The following is a 23,970-nucleotide window of genomic DNA, read 5'->3' on the forward strand; positions in this document are numbered from 1 at the left end:
AGGTTATCATAGGTTCAACCTTCGGTCTTAGTCTTGTGGTCGGAGGACCTTTCTGTGAGAACCCAGTCAAACTCACTCCGCCTACGCAATTCGTTTGGACAAAATTAGCATTGTAAAATGTCCAAACGATTTGATCGCCTAGGGGGTCGGTCAGTCAGGAATGATAATCGCGGTAGTTTACAGTTGATTGTATTTGTTGAGTGTATCAAAGGGTGAGGTGTATCAAAAGGCGTCTCTTTTCGAGTGTCTCAGTTTTAGAGTGTCAAAAGTCAGAGTGTCAAGAATCAGAGTGTTGAGGTGTGCCGAGGATTCGCGGAGAGGGTCGTTTACGATATTTGCTCGTGTGCGCCGATGCGCCGGCATAAGTCCGTATTCAGCATTTCCGACAATCTCTTCAGTCACAATCATAGTCCGTCATGAATATTATATTCTGCTTGAAAAAATCGTCGTCAAATTCCTCGAGCCTGGGATCACAGTAGAATCGTTCGAATTCATCGAAGAATTGAAACTTGTACGGAACAAGTGATTTCTCGTGCTCGATTTCATATTTGATTTTGAAGTTTCGTGCAGCTTGACGTAAATTTCTTTTAGCCGATCCTCCAAAAATGATATCTTTGATTTCCGTGTCAGTAATTTGTCCTTTCAATCTGTGCGCAAGTTCTCTTGTCGCTATCGGGTTCAATTGCAATTCACTTTTTCGGTATTCGTAATACAGTTTTTATGGAATTTTTGGACATCAAATTTTTGGACCTTTTTGCAATTTTAAGGGGTTTTCTTGGGACACTTTTCAGAGGTGCCTGTATCAAATTTTTGGACATTTTCTGCGCCAAAATTTCAAATTTTCTGTTTTTCTGCCAGATATGACGTTTTTTTCTCATCAAAAATCATACTTTTTATTTGAGAAAGATAAGATTGAAGCTTGATCTCGTACCCCTAAAACATTTTTTGTCTTTCGAAGAAGAATGATGCAGAGCATGATGGAGATTTTCCTCAAAAAATTTTTTAACAGATTTGGATGGGACATTTTTGTCGGCAGCGTGTATCAAATTTTTGGACATTTTTACGAAAATCTTGGGACAAAAAATGTCCAAAAATTCCATAATTAACTGTATATCCAATACTTAAAACATCCATATGACTTTGTCAAGAAACTTTTAATTTTACACATGATATCGAGAGAAAATCGGCAAATTTTTCGGACTGCCAGAATAACGAGTATTTCGCGTAATTCCTGAAAAAATAGCTCGTAATTCCCGCAGTCGACTGTAGTCAAAATGTTAAAATAATTAAAACCATTAATTTAGGGTGCCAGCAAGGAATTTCTCAATCAAATTCAGATCTTGCATAAAATCACTAATTTATTGAGCGCGCGACGGGCCAAAGCCCTTACGCGTGCATTTTCTGGTAGAGAACTCATTGGGTTTGCGGGGCTCAACTCTCGCTCTTGTTCAGAACTCTTTCCTTGGTCATGGTTTTGTCGATTGATAGTCGATTGGTTCCGGACCAGCCGACGCTTGGCGATTCAGTACCCCCCCCCGCCGGCTCGCATCTTCCCATTGGATTTGAACTCGCACATCTAGAGAAAGTTTGCGTTGTGCGTGCATGCTTTCCTTTTTTGTTTACAATTTCTTAAGTTTTGGCAGAATCCATTTTGTCCCAAAATTTCAGCCCTCTATCTCACCGGGATTACGATGCTGATTTTTCGCGCGCTGGCCCTAGTCATAAGCGCGGTAAAAAGATCCACGATTGTAAGTTTTTGAAAATTCGCTCTGTTTAGCCTTCCCTAGCCTTGCGATTTTATCGCCCGATTTCGAGCCGTGTTCTCCCGTAAACCAAATATATCATAAAATATGATTAATATTATTTGATTCAATATAAATGCTTGTTATTTTTTTTGTCCTTAAATAGTCATAAAATTGTCGCCGCTTTCAAACGAGTTTTTTCCAGCACTTATTTGTCAACAATTACGAGTCTGTCAAATAAATGTCAACCTCGCTGCAGGAATTATGTACAGGAGCTATGGAAATCCGGGATGGTGTGTTCTTCTTCTTAAAAACTTAAAGATGATGGAATAATTTCAGGCAGGCATCATCTTCAGATATTTGGAGAAAAAAGACCATCGATTTGTATCAATCTTTTTTCATTATTGGTGCAAGTAAAGTATATAATAACATAGGTCATCCCCTTGTTACCAGGATAAACGTCGGCGAAAATCTGAATTTAGCAGGATAGACCCGTGGCAAACGAGCCCCCACGTTAGCAGCATAAACTTTGGCAAAAGGGGTCATTGTTAGCAGGGTAAACTTGGGGGTAAAACCTGAAAATGGCAACAAGGGCAACAAAGGCAACAAGGGCAACAAGGGCAACATGTTGCCCTTGTTGCCATTTTCAGGTTTTGAGGACTTGGGCCGATTTTGAATTGTCTGTTGTTGTTGTTTTAGGAGCGCGTCTCTAGATTTGTTTTGAATTAATTTTCTTGCGTTATTTTTGGCTCAGTCAGGATAATGCAAGCAGGGGAGCAACAGCAAATACGAGTTTACAACGCTGTTTGTAAAATGAAACTAGATAATTGATCAAAATTTATAAATTTCTAATCAAATAATTAGCCATTTCGTCTGCTTCATGTACGTTCATCGCAAAAATATCAACATATAGAACAAGAAAATCCAAAAGAAATTAACAACGCTGTTGAGCACGCTGCGGGCCTGCGGCCCTTGCGCGCAAAATCTGGTAGAGAACTCATTTTTGCAGGAGGCCAACTTTCTCTACTTTCCCGCCTCCATCTCTTGAAGATGTTGTTTTCCTAAGCGAAGGAATGTTGCCCTTGTTGCCCTTGTTGCCATTTTCAGGTTTTGGAGACTTGAAGCTGTTTTTCAGATGCCCTTGTTGCCCTCGTTGCCCTATGTTGCCTTTGTTGCCCTTGTTGCCCTTGTTGCCATTTTCAGGTTTTTCGAACTTGGGCACCAAGTTAACAGGGTTGAATGAATCACCATTGCTCTGCCTCACGGAGCGGGTTCGAATGGCGCGCAAATGGGTTTTGATTTCCGCCGCTGATTTCACGCTGGAGGCGCTCACTTATGATTCACCTACCCTGTTAATTGAGTGCCAAAGTTTACCCTGCTAACAATGACCCATTTTGCCAAAGTTTATGCTACTAACGTGGGGGCTCGTTTGCCAGGGGTCTATCCCGCTAAATTCAGATTTTCGCCAACGTTTATCCTGGTAACAAGGGGATGACCTATGTTATAGGGTCCACGCTCAAAAAATAAAACTTTTGAAATATTGCTTTTGAGGTCTTTTCATCAATATGAAAGATGTAGATCTCGAACAATTGAGAAAAAAAAGCTTAATTTTAACCCGATATGAAAAAAGGTTGAGGAGTTACGAAGAAAAAACACCCAGAAAACCATAAAGATCGGCTCTTAAAAATTTAAAATTAACACAGGGGAAATCGTGGCCCTTTTTTAACGCTAGATCGACCATTATATTTTTGGAGAATGAAGTTCTTCGCCAGTAATCCCAGATTCAGGAAATGGTCGAGGTAAGGATTTGGTCGCGGTATGGATTTTGGTCGAGGTAAGGAAAATTTTTAGAAAATATTTTCAAAAACAAGAAATGAGAGTCTTGACAAAAATACGCCTTACTCTACCCCCCACTCAGCATATAATTTTGAACAATAACTTTTTTTTTTTTGATTTATCTTGACTTTACTTGAGTTTTCCTTCTCTTTTTTTTTTTGAAATGTTGCGCTTGCACCTGATTGGCGCAGCCGACTTTAGCAACGATAACTCATTTCATCATTTTTTCAAAGAAGAGTTAAATTGAAAAAGTGAAAAAGAAGAAGAAAGAATGAACGAAAACTTTCAAAAAAGGAAATTGCTAGTTTTAATGCTTTAATCTACGACTTTAATCTTTTATACTGATGATTTCAAAAAAAATTTCGCGGGCCTGGAAATCGTCAAAAAACTTCTTGTCTAGTTTTGAAGAGCCGTGCCGTGCCGTGCCGCTCCATTCAGTGAATTTCAGTTTGGACACGGCACGGTGCCGCGGCACTGGGGTTAGGCTTAGGTGCAGCCCCGTTCCTTGATTTTTAAATTTAAGGGCTTGACGGCCCTTCGGGCCGTTTCAGCCCCGTTCCTTGATTTTTAAATTTAAGGGGCTTGACGGCCCTTCGGGCCGTTTCAGCCCCGTTCCCTGATTTTTAAATTTAAGGGGCTTGACTGCCCTTCGGGCCGTTTCAGCCACGTTCCATGATCCTTTTAATTTAAGGGGCCTGACGGCCCTTTGGGCCGCTTCAGCCCCGTTCCTTGAATTATTTATTTTTTTGGCTTGACGGCTCTTCGGGCCGTTTCCGCCCCGCTCCTTAATTTTTGAATTGAAGGGGCTTGACGGCCCGTCGGGCCGTTACAGCCCCGTTTCTTGATTTTTAAATTTAAGGGCTTAACGGCCCTACGGGCCGCTTCAGTCCCGAACCTTGATTCTTTTAATTTTAGGGCTTTACGGCCCTTCGGGCCGCTTCAGCCCCGTTCCTTGATCCTTTTTATTTTAGGGGCCTGACGGCCCTTCTGGCCGCTTCAGCCCCGTTCCTTGATCACTTTTATTTAAGGAGCCTGACGGCTCTTCGGGCCGCTTCAGCCCCGTTCCTTGATTTATGAATTTCAGGGGCTTGACGGCTCTTCGGGCCGTTTCCGCCCCGTTTCTTGATTTTTGAATTTAAGGGCTTGACGGCCCTACGGGCGGGAAAACCTGAAATTGTCAACAAGGCCATCAAGGCCATCACGGCCATCAGGGCCATCGAGGCCATCAAGACATTTTTGAAGTCAACAAAAGTCCCCATAACCTGAATTTGTTAACGAGGCCATCAAGGCCATCAATTCTAGAAAGTTGCTTCTGGGGTTTCCTATAAGACAGGCGCGGAGCGCACACCCGCTTTATCTGCTTTCTGATCGTCGATTTTTGCTTCAGAAGTACTAAAATTGATCGGCTTCCTAAGCAGTGTCTTTTTCAGCAGCGGAAGCAATTTTTCATTCAAATTTTGAGTTAATAATTCAGCTACGGAGTTTAATCTGAAAACAAGAACGTTTCTAGAACCATGCTTATAAAAACAATAACAACCAAATCTACAAAACTTCTGAAAACCTGAAATTGGGAATTGATGGCCTTGATGGCCATGCTGGCCGTGATGGCCTTGATGGCCTTGTTGACAATTTCAGGTTCGCCCCTACGGGCCGCTTCAGCCCCGTACCTCGATTCTTTTTATTTTAAGGGCTTGACGGCGTTCGGTCCGCTTCAGCCCCGTTCCTTGATCCTTTTTATTTTAGGGGCCTGACGGCCCTTCGGGCCGCTTCAGCCCCGTTCCTTGAATTATTAATTTTTTTGGCTTGACGGCTCTTCGGGCCGCTTCAGCCCCGTTCCTTTATTTTTGAATTTAAGGGGCTTGATGGCCCTTCGGGGCGCTTCGGCCTCGTTCCCGGATTTTTTAAAATAAACCGCTTGTCCGACGTTTGCGAGCTCTGGGCCTGTTTCTTCTTTACGCGACGGATGTGCTCTACAATATTGACTGCGGATTGCAGCGGCTTCTCACGCAGAAAAAAATGATCGCCCAGAAGTGACTCGGATCTTGAAAATCTCACTTCTCTGTCGAATGAGGCCCTTCTTTCCAGCTGACCAGGCCTGATGCTAAGATCTGATGAGGAGTGTTTTAATGAATCGTGCATTGAAAGAAGTCAAAGAAGTCAAAGAGCGAGTATGCGCTTCGCGCCTGATTTTAGGAAATTCAAGGAGTGGTTAAAAACATCTGGTTTGCTTCTAGAATGTTGCCGTTGTTGCCCAACTCAGGTTATTCGAAAATATAGATTATTTTTATTCGGCCCTGTTGCCGTTGTTGCCGTTGTTGCCGTGGTTGCCTAACTCAGGTTGTTCGGGATAAACTGTCGCTCCACTGTCGTGGTTCTTGGTTCGAGTTGATACAGAGTAATAAATAAAGTGTTTTTTTCAAAAAAGGAGTATAAAATGAAGCCTCGTCGTGTTGTGTGCGCGCTCTATTCGACTGTGAATCTTCTGTTGATGAAGGACGAGGGTTACGAATGTTCTGGTTAAAAATAGGATTAAACGGAGGCTGCTGCGCGTCGTTATGCTTTGGTGGTGGAACTGAACCGCCGGAAAGTTGATGGAATTTTGATTTTTTCTTGAATCTGTAGCAAGGATCTTCAGGGCCACGACCAACAAAGCTATGCTTCACACCAAGCTTGATCTTTTTCGATTCCGTGTTTGGCTCAAAAAGCGTCATTTCCGACAATCATCTGAGATAGGCGAGTTTATTCTCATTACTCTGCTCCATTTCAGGAATTTTCGTCAGAAAAACATAGATCGCTCCGGAATTACTAAGTGCATCAATGAGCGCGCCATTTTTCGACCATTAGATGGCCCTTAATCCGCCGGAAAATTCATTCTAGACGTTTATCTTTGCATTAAAAGTGGCATAGCCGGTTTTTCTTTATCATACTTCTTTATTTAATTCAATAGATCTTTTGTACAGTCAATGACTTATAATACTAAGATAATAATCGCCAAGAGTTTGTAATTTTTCAATGTATCTTCTTGGGAAATTGCAGCTTAATTCAAAGAGGCCGTGTTTTACATGTAAAAGTGCACAAGTAGCAAGTAAGCGCCAGCCGAATTTTATCCGAGATTCTGTTGACCTTCTCTGCTTGTGATGAATTCGTTGTCGGGGTCGAACGGATCGAATTCATCTCTGTAGGCAGCATCGTCGTCAACTCCATCGACGTCCAAATCAGCATCGACGCGGTAGCCAGCCATGAAACCTGAATTTATGATTTAGAATTTATAGTCGAAATTAATAACAAGGCTTCAATCAAAAAGACTTACCAGCAAATCCAACTGCTAAAATAACGAGAGCTGCAATGAAGCCAATAACAATTATGCAGCAAATTATTTGCTTGAGATTGTCTTTTTTGGCTTTTTATTTGATTAAAATCGTAAAATCATTAATTTATTAATTATGTGTAAAAATAAATCGAATTTAATAAAAGCCATTCCAAGACATCGTAATTGGAAGCATTTTTTTTTCTCTTTCTCTCTCTTTTCCTTCGAGAAAAGGGTTATTCGACCCTTCCTCAAGACTCATGATAGCAAAATTCGAATTCAGTAGCTTTTAAATCGCGTTTTGAAAGACTGAATCGAAGAAAAACCTATAAAAGGGGACCTGGAATCATCTTTACCTTTCATCCCTTTTCCGCGAATCAGGAGCTTCCGTAAGAACAACCCACTTTTTAGAATTCAAATAAAATGTATTATCATTATTAACAAATGAATTGAAATACAGTGTTGATAAGGATTTGATAGCAATGATAAGTGTTTCCAGCGGTGAATTTGGCAAGCGGGCGAACAGCGCCGCCACGCGGCTGCGCGCTGTTACGTAATCGCCGCGCCGCCGCAATTTGTTTTTCTCTCTCGACAGTTTTTTGCATTTTTCTCGGATTTTTCTTCTTACGCGGTTAAATTTTTTTGCAGAAATGGATTTTTCACATGAAAAGTCCAGAATCCTTCGTCGTTTTTAATTTTGAATTTTAGGGGCTTGACGGCCTTTCGGGCCGCTTCAGCCCCGTTCCATGATCTTTTTAATTTAAGGGGCCTGACGGCCCTTTGGGCCGCTTCAGCCCCGTTCCTTGAATTATTTATTTTTTGGCTTGACGGCTCTTCGGGCCGTTTCCGCCCCGCTCCTTAATTTTTGAATTGAAGGGGCTTGACGGCCCGTCGGGCCGTTACAGCCCCGTTTCTTGATTTTTAAATTTAAGGGGCTTAACGGCCCTACGGGCCGCTTCAGTCCCGAACCTTGATTCTTTTAATTTTAGGGCTTTACGGCCCTTCGGGCCGCTTCAGCCCCGTTCCTTGATCCTTTTTATTTTAGGGGCCTGACGGCCCTTCTGGCCGCTTCAGCCCCGTTCCTTGATCACTTTTATTTAAGGAGCCTGACGGCTCTTCGGGCCGCTTCAGCCCCGTTCCTTGATTTATGAATTTCAGGGGCTTGACGGCTCTTCGGGCCGTTTCCGCCCCGTTTCTTGATTTTTGAATTTAAGGGGCTTGACGGCCCTACGGGCGGGAAAACCTGAAATTGTCAACAAGGCCATCAAGGCCATCACGGCCATCAGGGCCATCGAGGCCATCAAGACATTTTTGAAGTCAACAAAAGTCCCCATAACCTGAATTTGTTAACGAGGCCATCAAGGCCATCAATTCTAGAAAGTTGCTTCTGGGGTTTCCTATAAGACAGGCGCGGAGCGCACACCCGCTTTATCTGCTTTCTGATCGTCGATTTTTGCTTCAGAAGTACTAAAATTGATCGGCTTCCTAAGCAGTGTCTTTTTCAGCAGCGGAAGCAATTTTTCATTCAAATTTTGAGTTAATAATTCAGCTACGGAGTTTAATCTGAAAACAAGAACGTTTCTAGAACCATGCTTATAAAAACAATAACAACCAAATCTACAAAACTTCTGAAAACCTGAAATTGGGAATTGATGGCCTTGATGGCCATGCTGGCCGTGATGGCCTTGATGGCCTTGTTGACAATTTCAGGTTCGTCCCTACGGGCCGCTTCAGCCCCGTACCTCGATTCTTTTTATTTTAGGGGCTTGACGGCGTTCGGTCCGCTTCAGCCCCGTTCCTTGATCCTTTTTATTTTAGGGGCCTGACGGCCCTTCGGGCCGCTTCAGCCCCGTTCCTTGAATTATTAATTTTTTGGCTTGACGGCTCTTCGGGCCGCTTCAGCCCCGTTCCTTTATTTTTGAATTTAAGGGGCTTGATGGCCCTTCGGGGCGCTTCGGCCTCGTTCCCGGATTTTTTAAAATAAACCGCTTGTCCGACGTTTGCGAGCTCTGGGCCTGTTTCTTCTTTACGCGACGGATGTGCTCTACAATATTGACTGCGGATTGCAGCGGCTTCTCACGCAGAAAAAAATGATCGCCCAGAAGTGACTCGGATCTTGAAAATCTCACTTCTCTGTCGAATGAGGCCCTTCTTTCCAGCTGACCAGGCCTGATGCTAAGATCTGATGAGGAGTGTTTTAATGAATCGTGCATTGAAAGAAGTCAAAGAAGTCAAAGAGCGAGTATGCGCTTCGCGCCTGATTTTAGGAAATTCAAGGAGTGGTTAAAAACATCTGGTTTGCTTCTAGAATGTTGCCGTTGTTGCCCAACTCAGGTTATTCGAAAATATAGATTATTTTTATTCGGCCCTGTTGCCGTTGTTGCCGTTGTTGCCGTGGTTGCCTAACTCAGGTTGTTCGGGATAAACTGTCGCTCCACTGTCGTGGTTCTTGGTTCGAGTTGATACAGAGTAATAAATAAAGTGTTTTTTTCAAAAAAGGAGTATAAAATGAAGCCTCGTCGTGTTGTGTGCGCGCTCTATTCGACTGTGAATCTTCTGTTGATGAAGGACGAGGGTTACGAATGTTCTGGTTAAAAATAGGATTAAACGGAGGCTGCTGCGCGTCGTTATGCTTTGGTGGTGGAACTGAACCGCCGGAAAGTTGATGGAATTTTGATTTTTCTTGAATCTGTAGCAAGGATCTTCAGGGCCACGACCAACAAAGCTATGCTTCACACCAAGCTTGATCTTTTTCGATTCCGTGTTTGGCTCAAAAGCGTCATTTCCGACAATCATCTGAGATAGGCGAGTTTATTCTCATTACTCTGCTCCATTTCAGGAATTTTCGTCAGAAAAACATAGATCGCTCCGGAATTACTAAGTGCATCAATGAGCGCGCCATTTTTCGACCATTAGATGGCCCTTAATCCGCCGGAAAATTCATTCTAGACGTTTATCTTTGCATTAAAAGTGGCATAGTCGGTTTTTCTTTATCATACTTCTTTATTTAATTCAATAGATCTTTTGTACAGTCAATGACTTATAATACTAAGATAATAATCGCCAAGAGTTTGTAATTTTTCAATGTATCTTCTTGGGAAATTGCAGCTTAATTCAAAGAGGCCGTGTTTTACATGTAAAAGTGCACAAGTAGCAAGTAAGCGCCAGCCGAATTTTATCCGAGATTCTGTTGACCTTCTCTGCTTGTGATGAATTCGTTGTCGGGGTCGAACGGATCGAATTCATCTCTGTAGGCAGCATCGTCGTCAACTCCATCGACGTCCAAATCAGCATCGACGCGGTAGCCAGCCATGAAACCTGAATTTATGATTTAGAATTTATAGTCGAAATTAATAACAAGGCTTCAATCAAAAAGACTTACCAGCAAATCCAACTGCTAAAATAACGAGAGCTGCAATGAAGCCAATAACAATTATGCAGCAAATTATTTGCTTGAGATTGTCTTTTTTGGCTTTTTATTTGATTAAAATCGTAAAATCATTAATTTATTAATTATGTGTAAAAATAAATCGAATTTAATAAAAGCCATTCCAAGACATCGTAATTGGAAGCATTTTTTTTTCTCTTTCTCTCTCTTTTCCTTCGAGAAAAGGGTTATTCGACCCTTCCTCAAGACTCATGATAGCAAAATTCGAATTCAGTAGCTTTTAAATCGCGTTTTGAAAGACTGAATCGAAGAAAAACCTATAAAAGGGGACCTGGAATCATCTTTACCTTTCATCCCTTTTCCGCGAATCAGGAGCTTCCGTAAGAACAACCCACTTTTTAGAATTCAAATAAAATGTATTATCATTATTAACAAATGAATTGAAATACAGTGTTGATAAGGATTTGATAGCAATGATAAGTGTTTCCAGCGGTGAATTTGGCAAGCGGGCGAACAGCGCCGCCACGCGGCTGCGCGCTGTTACGTAATCGCCGCGCCGCCGCAATTTGTTTTTCTCTCTCGACAGTTTTTTGCATTTTTCTCGGATTTTTCTTCTTACGCGGTTAAATTTTTTGCAGAAATGGATTTTTCACATGAAAAGTCCAGAATCCTTCGTCGTTTTTAATTTTGAATTTTAGGGGCTTGACGGCCTTTCGGGCCGCTTCAGCCCCGTTCCATGATCTTTTAATTTAAGGGGCCTGACGGCCCTTTGGGCCGCTTCAGCCCCGTTCCTTGAATTATTTATTTTTTTGGCTTGACGGCTCTTCGGGCCGTTTCCGCCCCGCTCCTTAATTTTTGAATTGAAGGGGCTTGACGGCCCGTCGGGCCGTTACAGCCCCGTTTCTTGATTTTTAAATTTAAGGGGCTTAACGGCCCTACGGGCCGCTTCAGTCCCGAACCTTGATTCTTTTAATTTTAGGGGCTTTACGGCCCTTCGGGCCGCTTCAGCCCCGTTCCTTGATCCTTTTTATTTTAGGGGCCTGACGGCCCTTCTGGCCGCTTCAGCCCCGTTCCTTGATCACTTTTATTTAAGGAGCCTGACGGCTCTTCGGGCCGCTTCAGCCCCGTTCCTTGATTTATGAATTTCAGGGGCTTGACGGCTCTTCGGGCCGTTTCCGCCCCGTTTCTTGATTTTTGAATTTAAGGGGCTTGACGGCCCTACGGGCGGGAAAACCTGAAATTGTCAACAAGGCCATCAAGGCCATCACGGCCATCAGGGCCATCGAGGCCATCAAGACATTTTTTGAAGTCAACAAAAGTCCCCATAACCTGAATTTGTTAACGAGGCCATCAAGGCCATCAATTCTAGAAAGTTGCTTCTGGGGTTTCCTATAAGACAGGCGCGGAGCGCACACCCGCTTTATCTGCTTTCTGATCGTCGATTTTTGCTTCAGAAGTACTAAAATTGATCGGCTTCCTAAGCAGTGTCTTTTTCAGCAGCGGAAGCAATTTTTCATTCAAATTTTGAGTTAATAATTCAGCTACGGAGTTTAATCTGAAAACAAGAACGTTTCTAGAACCATGCTTATAAAAACAATAACAACCAAATCTACAAAACTTCTGAAAACCTGAAATTGGGAATTGATGGCCTTGATGGCCATGCTGGCCGTGATGGCCTTGATGGCCTTGTTGACAATTTCAGGTTCGTCCCTACGGGCCGCTTCAGCCCCGTACCTCGATTCTTTTTATTTTAGGGGCTTGACGGCGTTCGGTCCGCTTCAGCCCCGTTCCTTGATCCTTTTTATTTTAGGGCCTGACGGCCCTTCGGGCCGCTTCAGCCCCGTTCCTTGAATTATTAATTTTTTGGCTTGACGGCTCTTCGGGCCGCTTCAGCCCCGTTCCTTTATTTTTGAATTTAAGGGGCTTGATGGCCCTTCGGGGCGCTTCGGCCTCGTTCCCGGATTTTTAAAATAAACCGCTTGTCCGACGTTTGCGAGCTCTGGGCCTGTTTCTTCTTTACGCGACGGATGTGCTCTACAATATTGACTGCGGATTGCAGCGGCTTCTCACGCAGAAAAAATGATCGCCCAGAAGTGACTCGGATCTTGAAAATCTCACTTCTCTGTCGAATGAGGCCCTTCTTTCCAGCTGACCAGGCCTGATGCTAAGATCTGATGAGGAGTGTTTTAATGAATCGTGCATTGAAAGAAGTCAAAGAAGTCAAAGAGCGAGTATGCGCTTCGCGCCTGATTTTAGGAAATTCAAGGAGTGGTTAAAAACATCTGGTTTGCTTCTAGAATGTTGCCGTTGTTGCCCAACTCAGGTTATTCGAAAATATAGATTATTTTTATTCGGCCCTGTTGCCGTTGTTGCCGTTGTTGCCGTGGTTGCCTAACTCAGGTTGTTCGGGATAAACTGTCGCTCCACTGTCGTGGTTCTTGGTTCGAGTTGATACAGAGTAATAAATAAAGTGTTTTTTTCAAAAAAGGAGTATAAAATGAAGCCTCGTCGTGTTGTGTGCGCGCTCTATTCGACTGTGAATCTTCTGTTGATGAAGGACGAGGGTTACGAATGTTCTGGTTAAAAATAGGATTAAACGGAGGCTGCTGCGCGTCGTTATGCTTTGGTGGGGTGACCCTCCGAATCCCGATGGCACTCGATGTACCGCATCTGCGGATGTACCGCATCGACGGATGTACCGCATCGGCGGATGTACCGCGCTTGCGGTAGGTCAGCCGATGCTGTACATCGGCCAATGCGGTACATCGATCGCTTTTGCAAAAATGCGGTACGTCGATCGTTTTTTGCCGAAATATTTCTAGAACGGGTTTTTGGCTAGTGAGGATGCGGTACGTCGATTGTTTTCACTCATAATGCGGTACATCGATCGTTTTTGTGAAAATGCGGTACATCGGTCGCTTTTCGCCTTCAAAAAGTGATAAAAGCTTTCGACTCTTGGTTATGAATTCCTCGTCGACCCCTGTCAGCCGAAGATTACGGCCCAAAATTTTAAAGCTGTAAAGAAACTTTTGAAGACTGAAACAAAATGATCATCTAAGGTCATTTCTTGTTCAGAAATATTTCTATTATAAGTCATTTACTATTATAAGTATATTCAATTTATCCTTCTTGAGGATCTCTCCAAGATAAATTCTATCTGCTGACTAATTGACGAATCTTGAGGAAAGCTCGACAAAAATGTAAAACGACGTTCAGGAAACCGAGTATATGAGCAATAATTATATTAACAATGTTTTTTTAGGTTGACCCTGACTTTGTCCCAACCGTATTCAAAATCCTTATGTGGTAGCTGGGCTGCCGTAGCATCTATACATTTTCTGAAAGACTAGATTCTTTTGCGTTGCCTCGACTGGGTATTGTGACCTTGACGAAGTCATATGACCGGGTGTAGGGCGGCCACGTTCGCAATTTGCGAACGCCGTTCGTAATTTTGCGAACGCCGTTCGCAATATTATTACTATTGATTATAAGGGGTTAGCTGATGCTCTGAGACAAATTAAGGGGGTCGAAAAACCCGAGGGTCAACCAAAAAAAGAGTTTTATTAGTAGATTCTGTCTTATATTTTATAAGATAGCGCCTTGGCACATAAGTACAGACTGTACTGTACAGTGGGTTGCGCAGGTAGAGCACCCTTTGTGATTGCGGCATTGGTGCACCCTTCGCCCGCACGCTTTACGCTTTATTTTTATCGCTACTACCAAAGCTATTTCTGAAGAAGAAATGTCCGATGATGATCATTTTTGTAGTCGAATATTTCACTTTTCAAAAGTTTCTTTACAGCTTTAAAATTTTGGGCCGTAATCTTCGGCTGACAGGGGGTCGACCAGGAATTCATAACCAAGAGTCGAAAGCTTTTATCACTTTTTGAACGCGAAAAGCGACCGATGTACCGCATTTTCACAAAAAAACGATCGATGTACCGCATTATGAGTGAAAACGATCGACGTACCGCATCCTCACTAGCCAAAAAGCCCGTTCTAGAAATATTTCGGCAAAAAACGATCGACGTACCGCATTTTTGCAAAAAAGCGATCGATGTACCGCATTGGCCGATGTACCGCATCGGCCGACCTACCGCAAGCGCGGTACATCCGCCGATGCGGTACATCCGTCGATGCGGTACATCCGCAGATGCGGTACATCGATTGTCACCCCGAATCCCTGGGCACCCTCCGAATCCCTGGGTTTTTGGCGAAAGTCCAGGGATTCGGAGGGTGATGTTCTAGAAAACCGCTACAAATGATCAAAAAACATCTTTTATTTATCATTTTTCAAAATATATCAAAAATTACGCATTTTATAAGATAGCTTGTATGTCATATTTGATTAAACACTAACCCTTAAGGGGGTAGGTATCAAGAATCGGATTTTCTGTCAGTGTTTTTTCAAATTTTTAACATAGTGACCCCCTTATTTTTTCTGCCGAAAATTTACCTTAGGCAATTATCTATTTCCTATGGAAGTCAAAAATTCAGATTTCTTGAGCTTTCGAGGTGCTACAATGCAAATCGGGCACCTCCGATTGTAACCAAAATGACCATTCTAGGAAAGTTAGCGATCTTTGACGAAAAAATTCTGTTAAAAAATATTTTGAAATTCGAATTTTCAACTTCCATAGGAAATAGAGAAACGTCTAAAAAAATTGTTTCCAAAGAAAAATAAGGGTGTGACAATTTTAACTTTTGGCGGAAAGTCTGACAGAAAATGACGATTCTTGATATCTACCTCCTTAAAAGAAGAAAATTGAATGAAAGCAAAAAGTATTTTTCCAACCCACATTTTTTTCAAAATAATTATCAGACGATATAATGAAGATTTTAAGGCTTAAAAATCATTTCAATTTCATCAATAGTATATGCTCACAATTTGTGAGTCACCAATATTACATTTAGAACGTTTAATAAGTATGCTAAAGTTGTTTTGCTTTCAACCCTAACAAATTTTTAGAGAAAACTAATCAATGAATCTGATTTAAAACAGCTAAAAGCTTTTTCTAGAACATTTTGGATTTGACCCTCCGAATCCCTGGGTTTTTGATTTTGCCCAGGGATTGGGAGGGTACCCGCTTTGGTGGTGGAACTGAACCGCCGGAAAGTTGATGGAATTTTGATTTTTTCTTGAATCTGTAGCAAGGATCTTCAGGGCCACGACCAACAAAGCTATGCTTCACACCAAGCTTGATCTTTTTCGATTCCGTGTTTGGCTCAAAAAGCGTCATTTCCGACAATCATCTGAGATAGGCGAGTTTATTCTCATTACTCTGCTCCATTTCAGGAATTTTCGTCAGAAAAACATAGATCGCTCCGGAATTACTAAGTGCATCAATGAGCGCGCCATTTTTCGACCATTAGATGGCCCTTAATCCGCCGGAAAATTCATTCTAGACGTTTATCTTTGCATTAAAAGTGGCATAGCCGGTTTTTCTTTATCATACTTCTTTATTTAATTCAATAGATCTTTTGTACAGTCAATGACTTATAATACTAAGATAATAATCGCCAAGAGTTTGTAATTTTTCAATGTATCTTCTTGGGAAATTGCAGCTTAATTCAAAGAGGCCGTGTTTTACATGTAAAAGTGCACAAGTAGCAAGTAAGCGCCAGCCGAATTTTATCCGAGATTCTGTTGACCTTCTCTGCTTGTGATGAATTCGTTGTCGGGGTCGAACGGATCGAATTCATCTCTGTAGGCAGCATCGTCGTCAACTCCATCGACGTCCAAATCAGCATCGACGCGGTAGCCAGCCATGAAACCTGAATTTATGATTTAGAATTTATAGTCGAAATTAATAACAAGGCTTCAATCAAAAAGACTTACCAGCAAATCCAACTGCTAAAATAACGAGAGCTGCAATGAAGCCAATAACAATTATGCAGCAAATTATTTGCTTGAGATTGTCTTTTTTGGCTTTTTATTTGATTAAAATCGTAAAATCATTAATTTATTAATTATGTGTAAAAATAAATCGAATTTAATAAAAGCCATTCCAAGACATCGTAATTGGAAGCATTTTTTTTTCTCTTTCTCTCTCTTTTCCTTCGAGAAAAGGGTTATTCGACCCTTCCTCAAGACTCATGATAGCAAAATTCGAATTCAGTAGCTTTTAAATCGCGTTTTGAAAGACTGAATCGAAGAAAAACCTATAAAAGGGGACCTGGAATCATCTTTACCTTTCATCCCTTTTCCGCGAATCAGGAGCTTCCGTAAGAACAACCCACTTTTTAGAATTCAAATAAAATGTATTATCATTATTAACAAATGAATTGAAATACAGTGTTGATAAGGATTTGATAGCAATGATAAGTGTTTCCAGCGGTGAATTTGGCAAGCGGGCGAACAGCGCCGCCACGCGGCTGCGCGCTGTTACGTAATCGCCGCGCCGCCGCAATTTGTTTTTCTCTCTCGACAGTTTTTTGCATTTTTCTCGGATTTTTCTTCTTACGCGGTTAAATTTTTTTGCAGAAATGGATTTTTCACATGAAAAGTCCAGAATCCTTCGTCTAGGATGTCCGCGTGGTCCAGCATTTCCCACTCGTTGAACCAGTCTTCTGAGCGCAGCTTGTTTCGACGCTTGAAGTCCTCTAAGACTGAGGTTGGAAAGAGGCGATTAGCTTCGTCTGGGTCCGCAGGTGTTAGGAAACTGAAGTCGTTACCCGAATAATCTTCCGGTGGAAGTCTTTTGGCTACGATTCTCAGGGCATTACCCCTCTTACCTTCTGGTCTTGCATTGGCGTCGAAATCTGCTATAGATTTGAAGCCAAAGTGATTCCTTGCCCTGTAATGGTTTTGCAACCTATGCAAATAAGTGAACACAAGAGAAATATACAGACAACTGAGCAAAGTTGGCTGTGTATAAAAAGAGTAAGGTTTTTGAGCTTTTTATTTGATCTATTCTCTGAGCGAGCAAAAGTGAGAATGACTGTGAGAGAGATGGTGAGCCGTTTTTATAGTTTTTCAAATTTTCGGGTTCCCAGTAGATTAATCGGCTATTATTCGATCGTATCATTTTCATTGGATTAATTGAACATGAACGTAATAATTTGTCACCAACGGATTTTGTCACTTGGAAAAGGAATAATTCCATTTTAGCGGATTAATCGGATTTCGAGCATCAGAACGTGAGAATAATTTGAAGAGAGGTGTTTTAAAACGGATTATTTGGTTTTTCAGGAAGGGCGCGCGTTTAAGAGTCGATTATTTTGCCAGCGCTAGTGCGCCATCATTTTCACTTACGCGCCGTGCTCGCGTGGCAAGCTTTGCTTTGCCCCGCGGCGTGATCGTAATTAGAGCAATTCTGTAAAACCACTACAGCCCGACGTTGAGCAGAATATGATCTTGGCCCATGACGCTAGCTCTTCAAATTGACGCTTCGTCTTTTCGGGCGTTTTGGGATTCAAGGCCAGGTTGTGGTCGGCCAAAAGGCTGTGGACGTCCGAGAGAACTGCGAGTCTAATGATTTTCGAATCGGGTTCTTCTTGGAGCATGATTGTTCTTGAGATTCGTGTCCAATCGATCATTGCGTTTAGGATGAGATCATTTCTATGAGGCTAATCACGTTTCCTTTTTAACTCTTTTTAGCTTGTAGACATCAAGTTGATCTAACCCAAAATGATCGTCTTCACGAGTTCTTGGCGGGATCTTGTAATCATCCTTTTTTCGCTACTTTTACTTTAAGTAAAGAAAGGAAAGTAGAGGGACTTGAGTTATGTGCCAGGGCGCTAAAAAAGGTAAGGAAAAACTCAAAAATGCTTATTAGTAATAAGTAGGGGGTGCACAGTGGGATAATGACCAGAATCGAAAGTATTTTTAATAGGCTTGAAATTTTTTAGTAAGTAGAACACCTTCCTAGGATCATTTTTCATAATTACAAGAATTCAAAAAAAAAAATCATCTTCACCGAAAAAATCGCGAATTCTCCCAAAATTTTTGTTTTTTTTTCTGATTTTTCCAAAACGGGGGCCAACGGGGGACTAGATAAAACTAGATTTGGATAGAGCAGCTCAAGAGCTTATTGGGTTTTGCATACTCGCTTATACTTCCATAAGGCATATTCTAGCGCTTGCGCTAGAACTGACACTCATCGCTCATCCATTTATGGGTGAGCGCACACTCACATGCATAGTTCTATCAAATACCTCCCGCTCCACCAATTTCCCATGTGGCACTTGCTTGACCGGTCACTAATTGGTCTCTCTCTACTGCCCCTCATTTCTGTACCTCAGGACTTGATTCTACAATAAACCACGCATTAATTAATTCGCGGCTTCCCGTCGCCGTTTTCTAACTTAGCGTCAACGGGTTACAAAACCCATTAAGCTTACAAATCATACCCGAATTGTATTGTGCACTTTTGTGCAAAAAATTCTGGAGCCGATTTTCTGTCAAAACCCTTCACTTTTCGGCCAAGTGAGGTGTTCGAGTCCCGACGATGACATTTTTTTTTCATTACCGTTTTCCACTCTAAATAATTAGAACTGATCATGTGATCCAGCGTGAGTCATAAATTGTCCTCCAGAGGACTTCGCTGGTTGAAGAATCCTCCTGGAAGAGGAAAAAATAATTATAATTATTTATTAAATAAGTCTCAGCCCCGTCCATGGCTTTTTATTTAAAATGGGCTTGACATAGGCCGTGGCCCTTGGATTTTTGATTTGGTTGATAATTTTTTTAGTTCTGTCCCCAACCCCACCCACTCCCTATTTTGTTTAATCCTTACTTTTCAAATTTGATTCAGTTTTATGGTTATTATTTTCTTCGAGAAAATGCTTAAAACTTATTTTGACGGTAAAATTCAATTTTTTCGTTTTCTTTTTTTTTCTGCTCTTATGGCTTAGGATGGATCCGGATGAGATTTTTATGATAAAATTCATGATCAGTGATCCTCAGCGATCAAATCTATGCAAAAAAACCCTAGTTTAATCGAGTTTCAGAAAAATCATATTTTGCCCTCAACTGACCTCACGTGACCTCTGATGACCCCAAGTCACATGTTAAAATGATCAGTGAATCATGGGTTTACCATCGATGTATCATTCAAAAATTAACCGCTTTTGAGTTTTTATTCGGATGTCTACAGAGAGGTTCTCTCAGCTCACATTTCAAATTCAGGTCAAACAGATAACTACCATGGGAAAAACAGTAGGTTTAAGTCGCCTTGGTCCAATGATGGTTTCGAAATTAACCGCCTTAAAATAATGATTATCGCCGGGGAATCTTGATTATTGCTGATGCCATGCAAGTAAAAAAAATATGTGAGATTTTCACTTCATCAATGCATTCACCACCAGTTGAGCTCGTGACACCCCGAAAATATACGGCCCGTAGAGGCGTTACAGGTTTGGTTCTTTTTGAAAATTGATCTCTTCCCTTTCACCTTTTTCTTTCAAAAATAATTTGGGTTAGAGAACTCCTCACACAACTGAACTGTTTCTTAAAATCATTTTTATTATTCTGTTAAACGATCCAAAACAAAGGTGATGAGGTGAGCGCTGAAACAAGACAGACAATAGCAACGAAAACGATAAGCAAAACAATGATTCAGCGTTCAGCAGCAGGGTTGCTTATTTTAGGATCTTCATTTACCAACACGGGTTTTTAAGAAAATATAGCTTTAGTTCTGACAGTTTATAGAAGGATCTTTGTGGGCGCCTTCTTAAATTAAAAAACATTAAGATTTTCGTTTTGATGATTGAAATTTATTTGGGACGCGTTTCGGCCTCAAGGGGCCTTCGTCAGCCCTAAGTACAGATTTAAATGAAAGTTCAAAAAACAGGAAAATCAGTCTCTCACCTAGAGTGGACAATTTCGAATGAAAGCAAAGATTGAAAAAATCAAACACATAATTCGCTTTCGCGGGCAGATGTAATGGAGCGCCAGAAGAAAGCGAATTACCTGGAAGCGCCCGGTACCAATTGAGCAGAAAAGTGGAGTGGTGTCGTGAAAATCGACACTTATATCGAAAATTATTTCTTTGATAGGCAATGATGGAAACATTGCCTTTATGTCCAGGGAAATAACTGTATGTTTGTCTAAATCAATCTTATCACGAATTTTAATAAAACTCTCTTTTAGCTCCGCAGTATTCTTTAGATTGTACTTGACATCATCTCTTAGCTTTTGTAAAATTGGCTGTAAGAAAATTTCCGTACCCTCAGCAATAGATCCCCTTGTCCCAATAGTCATCCTGCTTGGTTGACCAAACTTGTGGGTTTTAGTCAAAGAATATGCTCTTTTGATGACATGTTTCGGAGTTTCCGGCAAGATCCGATTTTCAAAATTTAGTAGATACTGTTCTTTTCAAGCTTACAAGTTTTAGCACGCCAGATGGATTTTAAGACAAAAAGATGGATCAACTATGGGGTCGAAACTTTCCCCTATTTTGGCAGACATTTTTATGCACATTTTAGAGACCCCGTTTTTCGACCAACTGATGAGAGAAGGTAGAGCTATTTTTATCCGTGGATGACTGTGCTCTTATAGTGCAGAAATCCGATATCCATTATATTTTTGAGAAAGCTAAAAGTCTTCACAAAAATATTCAATTAACTAAGGAAGAGATGGTTGATGGTAAAGTTGCATATTTAGACACTGAATTCAGAATTCATAAGAATGGAATTGAGATGTTTCATTATGAAAAAGAATCTTCGAAGGATTTCCTTCCCAATTTTTGCACAAATGTTGCTCCTAAGTCTCAGAAGATCAGTCTTCTAGTTGGGCATCTTCATAGGGTGAAAAATGCTTCATCCTGTGAAGAGGCCAAAATTGAAGGTTTCCGAAAAGCCAAGAGGAAGTTCATTCTCAATGGATATCCTCCAGGTTTGGTTGATGATAAAATAAAACTCCTTGATAAGCCGAAAATGAAACCAAAGTGGAAGGGGAAATAATTCATAATTTTTGCACAAAGTTTTACTGGTCCCCGATGCGACAGTATTGATGGCGAAATGCGGTCTATTCTGAAAAAAGTTACCCCAAAGTTTTTCTGAGACTTTGTTGGAAAACAGTAAGAATAGAACAATTTTTGCACCCAACCTGGAAGCGCCCGGTGCCAATTGAGCAGAAAAGTGGAGTCGTGTACCATTTCCAATGCCCATGTGGGAAAACGGATTACCAGGGTGAGACAAAGAGACAGCTTGGAACGAGAATCAGAGAACATTTTGAGCCACGTTATCGTAGTCCTATGTTTTTCCACCCATTGAAGTGTCCGAAATTCAGAGAGGAATTTGATTAATAGTACCTTAGTGAGCCAGACACTCCAAAATACAAGCCTACTACATCGAGAGCGTTGATCAAAACCAAATTCTGTTTTAAGAAAAACTGTATTACTGTTATCTCCAATCAACCGTACTATAAAGACCGTGTCCTTTGTGAAGCGTTTTTGATCAAGTAAAACGATCCTTGCTTAAGGGTACGGTTGTCGGCGAGGCTCATACTAGGGCTAAATTCCTCGTGATATAGAAGTGGTGGACAAAATTCGTCTACATCAGTGCAAAGATCTATTCTAGTTCTACATTTTGTCAAGAGGAAATTGGGATTTATAAAGATTTTTTGTTTTAAAAATTGGCTCGAAGTCGTGATCTCGACAAAAATGGTGAAAATGGGCCTAAAAGAGGCTTCAATTCCGAAGAAATGAGCCTGTAAACATACCTTATTTATATTTTTATGTGAAAATTCAGACTCTTATCTTAATTTTGTCAAGAGATTTTTGAGATTGAATAACATTTCGTATGGAATTTAATTTTTTGAAAAAACTATCCTTGTTATTACACCGAAAATTAGCATTTTATGAAACTGAGCGACACATTTTCGGCTCTAAAAATGTTTTGAGACAGATTCACGGAAAACCGAGAATATCATGATGATTCTCATTCTCTAAGCTTTCTAAAAGCCCCAGATGAAAAAATCTGAGCCGAAAAATTTTTTCGATAATTTTTTACGAGAGCATAACTCGTAAAATAACATTGATAGCAGCTAACAATTAATTATGACTCGAGCTTAAATTTTTTGTAGAGTTCGATTAAAAACTTTTTTATCCACATTATATTATTACGGGCGATAGAAAGCCGACACCCGTACCCTTAAGGGTAAAACATGAAATCGGCGCGGCGCGGCCGCCCGTTCAGCGCCCCGCCGTGACCTTTTTCAGAGGCCCGTCAAATCTGAACGGAGAGAGTATTTTTCATAATTCTTATTGCGTTAAGATTATCAAAGCCTGCACTATCATCAGGACAATTTTGAAAATAAGTATGAGCGTAGAAGTATGTAAAAATGGGATGACTTGCTCAAAGTCTATCTCCTCCCACAATTTTCGTCCGATGTTTCCCAAATTAAAACCATTTTGTAGAGCTCCGTCTACTCTACGAATTCGTAGACTAGCTTTTAAATTAAAATTTTATAAATTTTTAGACGGAGCTTGGAAATGAGCGCTCCCTCGAAAAAGGCATTAGCAGCAGCGCAGCGCGTGAAAAAGCTTCTACGCTCATACTTCTTTTCAAAATTGTCTTGATGTAAGTGCAGGCTTTGATAATCTTAACGCAAGAAGAATTATGAAAATACTCTCTCCGCTCAGATTTGACGGGCCTCTGAAAAATAGGTCACGGCGGGGCGCTGAACGGCGGCCGCGCCGCGCCGATTTCATGTTTTACCCTTAAATAAGCAGATCAAATTCGCAGAAGGTAAATTTCTGTAATGGAGCATTTGTAATTTGCTTTCTTCTGGCGCTCCATACCATCTGCCCGCGAAAGCGAATTATGTTTTTGTGTTTTCAATCTTTGCCTTTATTCGAAATTGTCCACTCTAGGTGAGAGACTGATTTTCCTGTTTTTTGAACTTTCATTCAAATCTGTACTTAGGGCTGACGAAGGCCCCTTGAGGCCGAAACGCGTCCCAAATAAATTTCAATCATCAATACATGAGAGGTCAACATTGACAATCATTATGATTTTCATTTAGGATATGTTCATGCATTAGGAGCTGTGGGAAAATCACCGAATACCGCTAAAATAAGTTTTTATCATTATTCTTCGGAACACATTTACGGTAAATTATTTACCCGTAAATTGCAATTGAAAGTAAAGGAAATGAGAGCATGTGGCCTTAAGGCTATCTGGGTCGAGTTGGCCATCTTTAAGGTAAATAACTATCCCTAATTCCTTACAAAAGAAGCTTTGTAATAGCTCATTCGATAGATCAATCCCCTTTAATTTTTGAAATCGACCAAGGGAAGTCCGTTTTCCAGAAAGGCCAAAAGAGAGGTAATAGCCTTAACAAACTCGCATTTTGTTTCGGTGACACACTTTTTCTGATATCTTTTGGAAATAAAAGTAGATTATTTGTGTGAAAATGGAAATCAACTGTATTTATTTAAAGAATCTTTTTCTCGTTTTTCGTTTATATTTCCTCGTTCAAAATTTTTGAGCAGTTATAGTTGGCGTCTGTTGAGGCTGAGTTTAAAATTTTTGATATTTTTTATCGAAAATCTGCAACAAAAATGTTCATTAATTTCATAATTAATTGGTTTCGTCATCTGCGCTGAAGCGCAAAATCAGTCAAGCAATTCTGATTATTTCATAAAAAATCAAAAAGTTTCAAAGGTCAAGTTAACTTCTCAATACACGGGCGCGCGACTAAGCGCTCAAAACACGTGGTCCAATTATTGGACCACAATGCATTATCCAGC

The 23,970-nt window shown here is 41.1% G+C and overlaps 1 long non-coding RNA gene across 1 annotated transcript; it reads left to right on the top strand.

Annotated features, from left to right (window-relative positions):
- Window positions 1-1,911: 1,911 nt before the first annotated feature.
- LOC145710778 (uncharacterized) lies at window positions 1,912-19,843 on the top strand. Its single transcript, XR_014135077.1, has 3 exons — window positions 1,912-2,081; window positions 19,535-19,630; window positions 19,769-19,843. It is a non-coding gene; the product is annotated as an uncharacterized LOC145710778 (long non-coding RNA).
- Window positions 19,844-23,970: the final 4,127 nt, after the last annotated feature.

This window comes from Oikopleura dioica, chromosome YSR, assembly GCF_907165135.1.
Source record: "Oikopleura dioica chromosome YSR, OKI2018_I68_1.0, whole genome shotgun sequence".
Lineage (NCBI taxonomy): Eukaryota > Metazoa > Chordata > Appendicularia > Copelata > Oikopleuridae > Oikopleura > Oikopleura dioica.